This window comes from Mus caroli, chromosome X, assembly GCF_900094665.2.
Source record: "Mus caroli chromosome X, CAROLI_EIJ_v1.1, whole genome shotgun sequence".
Taxonomy (NCBI): Eukaryota; Metazoa; Chordata; class Mammalia; order Rodentia; family Muridae; genus Mus; species Mus caroli.
The window spans coordinates 89,253,151-89,264,702 of NC_034589.1; the positions used below are offsets into that span (position 1 = coordinate 89,253,151).

The 11,552-nt window shown below is 43.6% G+C and overlaps 1 long non-coding RNA gene and 1 pseudogene across 1 annotated transcript; one reads left to right on the top strand and one right to left on the bottom strand.

Moving 5' to 3' along the window:
* Positions 1-2,549: 2,549 nt before the first annotated feature.
* LOC115030084 lies at positions 2,550-3,142 on the bottom strand. The gene is made up of 2 exons (XR_003835690.1): positions 3,007-3,142; positions 2,550-2,894 (listed from the first exon to the last, which is right to left on the bottom strand). It is a non-coding gene; the product is annotated as an uncharacterized LOC115030084 (long non-coding RNA).
* A 6,914-nt stretch (positions 3,143-10,056) lies between these two features.
* LOC110287483 lies at positions 10,057-10,488 on the top strand (annotated as a pseudogene).
* Positions 10,489-11,552: the final 1,064 nt, after the last annotated feature.

Consider the following 11,552-nt stretch of genomic DNA (forward strand, 5'->3'; position numbering starts at 1 on the left):
TGTTGTTCCAACTATAGGGTTGCAGACCCCTTTAGCTCCTTGGGTAATTTCTCTAGCTCCTCCATTGGGGGCCGACTGCTTCTATTTCTTTAGGGGAAATGGGACTGTTTAGATGGTTTATCTATCTGATCCTGATTTAACTTTGGTTGCTGGTATCTGTCTAGAAAATTGTCCATTTCATCCAGGTTTTCCAGTTGTGTTGAGTATAGCCTTTTGTAGAAGGATCTGATGGTGTTTTGGATTTCTTCACAGTTTCTGTTGTTATGTCTCCCTTTCCATTTCTGATTTTATTAATTTGGATACTGTTTCTGTGCCCTCTAGTTAGTCTGGCTAAGGGTTTATCTATCTTGTTGATTTTCTCAAAGTCCCAGCTGCTGGTTTGGTGGATTCTTTGTATAGTTCTTTTTGTTTCCACTTGGTTGATTTCACCCCTGAGTTTGATGTCTGTCTGCTTCCCACCGTGATGATGGACTAGCTCTAAAACTAGACTCCCACTCTGCACGCCTGGCTGGCCTAGAACTCTCAAACCTCCCAGTCATAGAGATCTCACAGCCTCTGTTTCCCAAGTGCTGCCAAACTGGTTCTTATATGGAGCAAGGAAAACCAGAAAACTGGCACATGCTTGAAATTCTAGTCCTTGGATGGCAGAGGCAGGGGGATCGCTTGAATCCAGGAGTTCCAAGCCAGCCTGAACATAGACTCTGGTCTCCAAAACAAGATAAAAAGCAAAACAACAACAACAACAAGCACAAAAAAACAACCCCCCCCCAAAAAAAAAACTTCGTAAACCAAACAAAAAATACAGCCATTCACTTAGGAACACATTCACTGTCACGGTGAACTCTGTTATGCTGTTTTATGGGCTCCAGCTTCAGGTTCCCTCGCCTAGAGTCCTTCCAACCCAAATCCCAACAATAAAGGAGGATGAGGACACGAACACTTGGCTCGATGTTTCAGACCCTAAGCAGGCTTCCTTGAAAGACACCTTAAAGCTCTTGTTCATCCCAGTCGCTATTCAGCAACTCCTCAATCAACACTGGAACAGATGAGGACTGGGCCCGGCTACTTTCTAGAAGTGTGAGGGACCTGCGAGGAGTCCAGCCTCCCCAGTTTATCTTCGCTTTTGTCAGGCCCATGCTGAGAAGGGCCTCACACCATTCCCTCGGCACACATCCGACAGGCCACCCGGGCCAGGCACCGTGCTCACCACGGTGTGCTGTAGATGAAGTGCCTGTGCCTCCCACAGCTCCTTCTTCTCTCGGATACTACCACGTCCTCTACAAAGGGCATGCGCAAGCCCAGGCAGCCTGGCATGGAGAGACATATTGCCTGATTGGAGGCTACCGTGTCTATGAAGATGCTCAGCTTCCCACACCTGCAAAGGTTGCGCAAGAGAAGCCAGCGCCCAGCGGGACTCCCAAGAGACAGCGAGTTCAGGAAGAGTCAGATCAAGATCTAGGCTGTCCCAGTGCAAAACTTCCTTGCCTGAAATTGAAGCATGGTGGCAAAGGGTAGCCCCACAGAAGCAAGCTGCCCGAGCATCCTCACAGAGAGGACAAGTTGGTAGCTGCCTCGGAAGGCTGAGCCCTCTTCAGCAAAGCCCTCCACTGACCATCAATGTAAACAGAACCATAGCTGCTCTGCCTGCATTCTCCACACCACCACCACCTGGTGCAGCCAGTGTTCCTAACCACTGAGCCATCTCTAGGTCTTGGGCTTTTTAAACTTTGAGTTTGGAAGATTGAATTCAGGTCTTCAGGCCTGTATGGCAAGCACTCCACTTACTGAGCAAGCTACCTCCCCAGCTCTTCTTTTTTTTTTTTTTCCCTTGGGAGTCATGAGTCCATGTGTCTCAGACTGGTTATACCTTGAAATGCCTATTCTTCCTGACTCTACCTCTCAAGCGCTGGGGTAGCAGGACTCTCCAAGACTGGTTTTATGTAGTGCTGGGGGGGGGATCAAATCCAGGACTTTCTGCATGCTGGGCAAGCACTCTACCAACTGAGCTACATCAACGGCCCAGTATTAGCTCTTAATATTACCTACGATTATTGCAGTTGTTATTGATTTCCACTTAGGAGCAGGATTGAATGGATGCCTAAGTAGTTTGTACCTGGTGGAGAGGAACTTCCTGGGGTCTGGCAATCACCACATGTAAGGGAGTCCAACCATTGGAGGCCCATGACTATTATATGTCCTGGCAGTCTGGGCTTTGTCCAAACAAGAATGAAAGTTATTTATTCACCATCCAGTCACATTCCCTTCTTAGGAATCTAAGGAATTCTTTGAGGGATCGTAAGGTGGTAGTCAATGGTTCTGTTTGTGGATAGAGATAAGATACTAAGAAGAACCCCAAAATTCAAGACCACTTTCCTGAAGCCAGACCCACCCCATTGGCTTCACCTTGTGCTGAGCTCAACTGTCTGGGTTGGACAGGTCACTGCCAACTTCCTTGAGCAAATGGTGGCCAAAATGCCTAGTTCCACAAACCGCCAGTGCAGGAAGCCTGTGTTAACTTACTCTACTTCAGAGAAGGACACTCACATCTGTTTCTATGTCCAAAGCATTTACTTCTAGGAAATATTTGCCCCTGCACAAGTGGAGGGACTTTCAGGGTACCAGAATGATATCGGAGAGGACTGGGTGTCCTCTAAAAGTCATACGATAAGGCCTAAAAAGGTCACAACAATGGTGAGGCTTGGGACTATGTGGGGAGAGGATTCTGAGTGTGAGAACTTGGGTGATAACTTGAGTATATGATATTCCGGAGTCTCTGGTTGGTTCTTTTCTGGATACTGTTTCTGATGTTGCAGGACTGAGTGGCAAGCACTGTCCAGCTGCTCCTCCGGAATCATGTCTTGCAGGGGACTTTGCCATTTGTTTTTCTCTTGTACCTGGAGATGACAGTTGGTGGTCAGCAGCTCTCCCAGGTCTCCCATAGCTCATTAGGTATGTGAGCACCTGTTCAGGCGCTTACACATCTCTATTACCCCCATCTTGGTATACCTGTTCCACCTGTCGGAAGACCCGAAGCAGGTTTCCTCGAAGGATGCCTTGGAGTTCCTGTTCATTCCAGCTTCGTTTCAGCAACTCCTCTATGAGCACTGAGTATGGAGACACATCCTCCAGGCCCCGAGGGAACCTGTGTAATCACCAGCAGGTGAATCTCAGATCTGGTGTCCTAATCCCAACTCGTTACCTCAACTCAGCCAGGTGGTAGGGGCGCACGCCTTTAATCCCAGGACTTAGGAGGCAGAGGCAAGTGGATCTCTCTCTCTGTCCTGTCTACAGGACAGCCAGGGCTACACAGAGAAACCTTGTCTTAAAAAACAAAACCAGAAACAAACAAGAAAAAAAAATGACATAAAAGAACTTGCAGAGAAGATAGTCATCCCACCCTCGACCTTGCTGACAAATCAGAGGGAATGGACCTGTTGGGCCTGGGTATGGGTGTGATGTGCTACGAGCTTTCTCAGAGTAGCTTTAGTGGGGGCCTTGAACTGGAGACATACAGGAGAGCACAGGAAAGAGACCCTGGGGATGGAGAGAGGTCGAATTGGCAAAGCCTAAAGGCTGTGAGGATCCTGATGTGGTGAGAGCAGCTTCAGACAAGCTGCAGAGAGGTAAAGACTCACCGATTGTGTGTACCGTCATAATCTTCGCCAATCCCGATGAACTCGGATCCAACCTGATGTGGTCAAAGTGATCTGGGGAGACACAGTCAGCAGTTTGGGGTTTTTAGGGAAAATGTGCTCCCGGAAGTAGACTTGGCTGGTCCCACTCCTTCTTTGTTTACAGTCTAGTCTACTCTTTTCTTCTTGTCCATTAAGCCATGAATTCACAGGGAATGGGCTCCAGCAGCTGGGGCTCTTTCCTGATTAGCTCACATCAAGTCTGTGTCTTTGGGTGGAGTAAGTGGTGCTTCTGTTGATCTTTCTCTTTGTCCCTCTCCCTCCCCCTCCCCCCTCCCCATCTCCCTCTCCCCCTCTTCTTTTCCCAGTTCAGGAAGCTATCTTGGCTCTTAGAATGCTTAAAATGCTCAATCTGAACATTTTCTTGGCAAGAAACTTGCTTCTTTATAGCAATACCATCTGAACGCTGGGTGATACTATAGACAGTTTTAGGTGTTCCTGTTTGAACACTGCCCATTTCCTTGAATAAGTACAATATCATTCTTCTTATAGATTTGTATACACACACACACACACACACACACACACATCTCCAAATGGACAGCTCTGTCTTCCTTAAAAGGTCTAGAGAGAGCTGGAGAGATGGCCATCTGGAAAAGAAGAAGACCTGATCTGGATTCAATTTTCAACACCCACACAATAATCTATATTTCCACTTCTAGGGGATCTGATGACCTCTTCTAGCCAATGTGGGCACCAGGCATGTATGGGGTACACAGACAGACATGCAAGAAAACATCCACTCACATAAAAATTAATTAATAAAAACCAACCAAACAAACAACAACAAAAACTATTAAAAATGACTTCATGAAATTCTTAGGCAAATGGCTGGAACTAGAAATTATCATCCTGAGTGACATATCCCAATCACAAAAGAACACACATGGTATGCACTCATTGATAAGTGGATATTAGCCCAAAAGCTCAGAATACCCAAGATACAATTCACAGACCAAATGAAGCTCAAGAAGAAGGAAGACCAAAATATGGATACTTCAGTCCTTCTTAGAAGAGGGAACAAAGCCAGGCGTGGTGTCGCACGCCTTTAATCCCAGCACTCGGGAGGCAGAGGCAGGCAGATTTCTGAGTTTGAGGCCAGCCTGGTCTACAAAGTGAGTTCCAGGACAGCCAGGGCTATACAGAGAAACCCTGTCTTGAAAAACAAAACAAAACAAACAAACAGAAGAGGGAACAAAGTACCTAATGGAGGTGTTACAGAGACAAAGTGTGGAGCAGACACTGAAGGAAAGGCCATCCAGAGACTGCCCCACCTGGGATCCATCCCATATACAGTCACCAAACCCAGATACTATTGTGGATGCAAACAAGTGCTTGCTGACAGGAGCCTGGTATAGCTGTCTCCTGAGAAGCTCTGCAAGTGCCTGAAAAATACAGAGGTAGATGCTTGCAGCCAACCATTGGACTGAGCACAGGATCCCCAATAGAGGAGCTAGAGAAAGGACCCAAGGAGCTGAAGAGGTTTGCAGCCCCCTAGGAGGAACAACAATATGAACCAACCAGTACCCCCCAAAGCTCCCAGGGACTAAATCACCAACCAAAGAGTACACATGGAGGGGCCCATGGCTCCAGCCATATATGGAGCAGAGGATGGCCTGTCCGACATCAATGGGAAGAGAGGCTCCTGGTCCTGAGAAGGCTCAATGCCCCAGTGTAGGGGAATGCCAGGAAAGGGAGGTGGCAGTGGGTGGGTTGGTGAGCAGGGGGAATGGGGAGGGGATGGGGGTTTTCAGAGGGGAAACCAGGAAAGGGGATAACATTTAAAATGTAAATAAATAAAATATCTAATATAAGTAGAGAAGAAAGGAAGAAAGAAAGAAAGACAGAAAGAAAGAAAAACATAATACAAAAAAATAATAGAGTTTGCATGGATGGAAAGATGGCTTGGTAGTTAGGAGCTCTTGCTGCTTTTCCAGAGCATCTGAGTTCAGTTCTCAGCATACATGTTGTATGGCTCGCAACCACTCCCAACTCCACTTCAGAGCATCTGACATCTTCTGGCCTCTTTGAGCACCAGTACATACTTGGCATATACACACAGGCACAGATACATATAAATATATGAAAAATTTAAAAAGGAAATCTATCAGAGGCATTCTGCATAGATGGGCAACACTGCTCCCTGAAGACATAGGTTATTAAATGAAAATCTAAGTGCCAGGCACAGAATATCTCCCTCTTTTAGTTATAAGTGACAGAGGTTCTTCTGAAGGCACCCATATCACTATTTGTTGCCACTGTTTTTGGTTTTCTACTGTAACAAAATTGTCAGATCCCGTTGCTGACACATCATACACCTTGACTGCTATGCATTGAAATATCAACCTCAAAATGACAAGGAAACTCCTTGCTAGCTAGTTTTTGTAGTACTAGAAGATGATACATGAAATGCAGGGAGAGAAAAAACATTGATGACCTTGCCCAGAACTGTATCCTACACCCTACAATATTGACCTGACAGGAAAATTGTGCCTACTGCACTAATGAAGGCTATGGGAGCAACCAATCACTTGCTGATTTGATTGGAGGGCTACTCCATTGTAGTCTCCTTCCCACATGGAATCATTCTTTTGTGACACCTAGAATAACATATACAAATACATATATGCATGCAGTAACAATGAACGACAAAAGAGGACATGAATTTGAAGGAGAGCATGGAAGGGTATATGGGAGTGGGTGGGTTGGGGAGCAGGTGGAGGGGGAGGGGATAGGGGATTTTCGGAGGGGAAACTAGGAAAGGAGATAACATTTGAAATGTAAATAAAGAAAATGTCTAATAAAAAATGAAAAAAGAAAGAAGAAACTCTACTCCTTTTGCCTGATTCGACTACTCTTCATAGCTTCTCTACCTTCATATCTTCTCCAAGCGTTCAAGTACCACCTCATGTTCCGATCCATTTCCAGATGCTGTTTTTCTGCTCCTATAGCATGTCACCACATTTGCCTCTGCCCAATATAGTACTGTTCATTCATTTTTGACATTGCTATGAGTATTTTTCATGTTCAGGGGGCAAGTCAAGTTTAACTTCACATGCCCTGTACCCGTCATAAGACTAGACACACAGTAATGTTTCCTATAATTAAAAAAAAACAGTTAAATAATTATTTCCCATGTATGTATGATGTATGTGTGAGAGAGAGTTTAGGTGCCTCAGTGTCACAACACATGTGTGCAGTTCAAAAGTTCTATGCTTCTACTGTTTGGTTCCAGAACAAAATTCAGGCTGTTCAATTTGCATGACGAGTACTTCTACCTAATGAGACGCTTCACTGTATTTTTCCTTAAAATTTTGATGGACAAATAGCTATATAAATAAACAAATGAAATGCTTACCTAATGTTCAGTAGGATGTGGGTGGAGCCATTCAATTATATTCAAAACTTCAGAGAAAACACTCACAAAAATATGAAGTAGTATGACTAAAATTAATGATACTACACTGACTGCATGCATTTTAGTTTATAAATACCAATATTTATGGGGGAAAACACGTAGTTCTTTTACAAATAGCCAATTTTAGAGGTGAGATGTGAAATTTGGCCAGAAATCAATGACCCATGAAATCATGTGAAAGAATGGAGGTGCCAAAAATAAAAGCCCCTAATTTCTAAAACATCAAGAAATTGACTACAGTAGATTGACATATTTAACATTTTTTTAAATGAAGAATTTCATTTATCTTTAGGAAAACAATGACAGATGTAAGAAAGCAACTCATTACTGAAATTTGATTAACAAAATAAACAGCAGTATCCTTAACTTTTGTGAAATATATTTCAATGCACATGCACACACATGCACACACACACACACAGAGTTGAAGGCCCTCCATTCTAGTCACACCTCAGCTGCCAGCAAGGGATTGTGACTAGCACTTCAGGCACCTCCTACTTCTTTTGGAATTCTTTAAATCATAGACTCCTTTTCCATCGGGGACCTTTTAGTTTTTGTACCTGGCATAGAGACATAGGTAATCTACCTGTGCTTTCCAGCATAAGTCTGTAACTGCTTGTCAGAGATCATGACCTCCTCCCAGCCTATCTCCCTCTCTTTAGGATTGGCCAGATCATAGACCCTTGCTACTGGGGACCCTTTACCCTGCCCACAAGTTACAGAGACATAGGTAAGCTACTTGCACCTCTCAGCAAATTCCTGCTATAGTCAATGCATGGCTACTCACACCAGATTGCTGTTCTCCAGGCTCAGTCTGGCCTGTACATCCTGTGCTTTAGCCCAGCCTGCTGAGTTTGCCTGATCCTATTATGCCTGCACCCTCCCCAGTCCTGATAACTAACCCAGGTCTCCAAACAGGAGCCCTAGCCAAAGTGGCGAGCCTAACCTGTGTCTTTACTAACATCCTGCTCATATGTGAAATATCAGATACACAACCAACAATGAGAGTCCACATACCCAAATCTCATTACAAAAAACAGAGGAAAGGTCAAGCAGTAGGAACCCCACAAAAATAATCCAACAGTCCTATACAATTTTTCTGCAGTGTGAATTACCTAGATGAACGGTAGGACAGAGAACTTAAAAGAATAGCTATAAATTTCATCACAGATTGAGGAATTTAGAAAAGACATAAATAGCACAATCAACCCAAAAGGAATAAATGGCTGAGCAAAGCCTTATAAGTAGAATAGATCACGTAGAAGATAAACTATCAGAACATGAAGATAAGGATGAGGAATAAGACCACATGAGCAATGAATGTACCCCCCCAAACATACACATAAGAAAGGGACTAGAGGATACAATGAAAATACCAAACAACAGAACTTCAACAAAGAAGAAATCAACAGTTAATCAGACTCATAACAAATAGATCGAAAAAGTAGTCAAAAGTCTTCTGACTGAAAAACAGATGGATTCACAGCAGAATTCTATCAGACTTTCAAATTTTTCTTGTTATTAAAAAATAAGAACAGAAGAAATAATTCCAAACTTCTCTGAAGCCAGTATAACTCTAAAGTTCAAACCATGTAAACACACACACACACACACACACACACACACACACACACTGTACCACACCAAATAAACAAACAAACAAACACCAACTACAGGCTAATAAGGCTAATATTCCTTATTATTACTTATGAATATAGATTCAAAGTTTCTCAAGGAAATATTTGCAAAGCACATACAGAGATACATTTAAAAGATTATCTATCAAGATCAAGTAGGTTTTATCTCAGAGATGCAGGGATGGTTCAATATATGTAAGTCAATAAGTATATTAAATCATATGAATTCAATGAAAGAAAAAACATACAATAATCTTAATAGATGAAGAAAAGCCTTTGACAAAATTTAGCATGCCTTCATTATAAAAGCCCTAGTGATAACAGAACTGGAGGAAATATATCTCCGCATAAGAGGCTATACATGACAAACTCACAGCTAACATTTTCCTTAAAGGATAAAAACTTGAAACAGTTCCAATAAAATAAAAAATGATATAGGGCTGTCCATTGTCTCCACTTCTTTTCAATATAGTGCTGGAAGCACTAGCCGGAGTAATAAGACCAAGAGAAGGAAATTAAAGGGACACAAATAGAACAAGAAGTCAAATTATCCATAGTTGCAGATGAGTTGATGTTAATACACAAGAGATCCACATAACTCCTTCATGAAACTGTGAGAAATGAGCAGCAAGTTCAGCAAAATGGCAGTATACTAAAACAACTTATAAAAATTAGTAGCCTTTCTACACACCACCAACAAACACACCGAGAAAGAGAGTGTGAACACATTCCTATTCACACTACCCTCAGAAGAAAGAAACTGTTGTGGGATAAACGCAACCAAGGAGGTGAAAGAATTCTCTAATGAAAACTTTAAATCTCTGAAGAAAGAGGTTAAGAATGCTAAAAATTGGAAAGACCTCACGTGCTTATGGACTGGCAGAAGCGTGGGAACAATGGCCATTGTATAAAAAGCAATTGAGAAACTCAATGCAATTACAGTAAAAGAAAATCCTATCATCTAGCTATACCACACTTGGACATATACCCAAAGGGCTCTCTATCTTCCTATGAAGATACTTGTTCATCCACATGCACTGATGCTCTATCTATAATGGCCAGAAACCCCAAACAAGCCTAGATGCACATCAGCTGATGAATGCATAATGAAAAATGTGGACACACACATACACTGGCTGCTCCAAAAAGCCATCTTTGCATTGTTCCCTGGTCGTGCTCTGCGCTCACTGCAGCCACCTTCACCTTCACTGCCTCTTCCAACACGGGGACTCTCCGAAGTTTTCTCGCCAGAGTCCTCGAATTCGACTAATTCTTCACTCGCTGCATGGGACCACCGGCGTGCCCCACCATGTCAGACGTGACAGTGGACAGCAACTCCGAGATCACCATCAAGGACTTGAAGGAGAAGAAGGAAGTTGTGGAGGAGGCAGAGAATGGAAGAGATGCACCTGCCAATGGGAACGCTCAAAATGAGGAAAATGGGGAGCAGGAGGCTGACAATGAGGTAGATGAAGAAGAGGAAGAAGGTGGGGAGGAAGAGAAGGAGGAGGAAGGTGACGGTGAGGAAGAGGGTGGAGATGAAGATGAGGAAGCTGAGGCTCCTACCGGAAAGCCGATAGTTGAGGATGGCGAGGATGAAGATGTCGACACCAAGAAGCAGAAGACTGAGGATGACTAGACAGTAAAAGGAAAAGTAACCTTACGCACCGTGACCTATTCACCCTCCACTTCCCGTCTCAGAATTTAACCGTGGTCACCTTGGAGTAGAGAAGCAGGACTCTCCCGCCCACAGCGTGCAGTGCCATCCACAGATGACATGCTCTCTTCACCACCCCACCAAAACCACAACATGAACTGGCAACATGGGAGGGAAAAAGAATCAAAACTTCCCAGACCCTGCTTTTTTTTTTTCTTAAAAATACTTTAAAAGGAAAATTTGTTTGTATTTTATTTACATTTTATATTTTTTTCATATTGTTAGGGGTCAGCCATTTTTAATGATAACGGGTGACCAAACCAGCCTTCAGAGCGTTTCTGTCCTACTTCAGACTTTACTTGTGGTGTGACCATGTTCAATGACAAACACTGCAAGATATCGCTAAGGGCACCACGACTACAGTTGTATTTACGTGATAGCCAACAGCTGTCTCTGAATTTCAGGAAGGGCCTGCTCGACTGCAAAGCAATCATGCCTGGCTCTGTAGACCCAGTCACTCTTTGCTAGTGAATTGATCATTCTTAGATGAGAACTTCTGCCACTTTCCTAAACTTAAATGCATTAGATGGCGTTCTAAATGCTTATCCTCACATCCTCATTTAAAAAAAGCTTGTTTTGGTAAGAAATGAAGATCATTTCAGAGGGTCACAAAGGATCATAATTCAGAGAACAACTGACCGACCGTGATATGTCCAGCTCCAGTTAACACATATGTGTGAGCCCTCCACCTGGGATATGGGGAACACTGTGGAGTGTGTGTGTGTGTGTGTGTGTGTGTGTGTGCGTGCGGCCTGGGGGAGGTGGCCACACTGTAGGAGGCAGAGGAACAGGAGTCTTCTACCAACTTATGCCTTCTAGACATGACAGGAAATATTCTCTCATGAAATCTCAACAATATGGCTGCTTCACAAAGGCTTGAACAATGATGACACCATTTAAATTCCACTGTGCAAGCATGGAAGCTCCTGGGGACTCACATGTCAAGAAAAAGCTATAGGTAATGAATAGAGGGCTGACTAGTTTTCTCCAGGGATGAGACCTCTAAATGGTTATCCAAAATCAAGTGGTCAGTCCTGAAATCCCACACAGACACAGGCACAGTCACAGGCACAGGCACAGACAGGCAC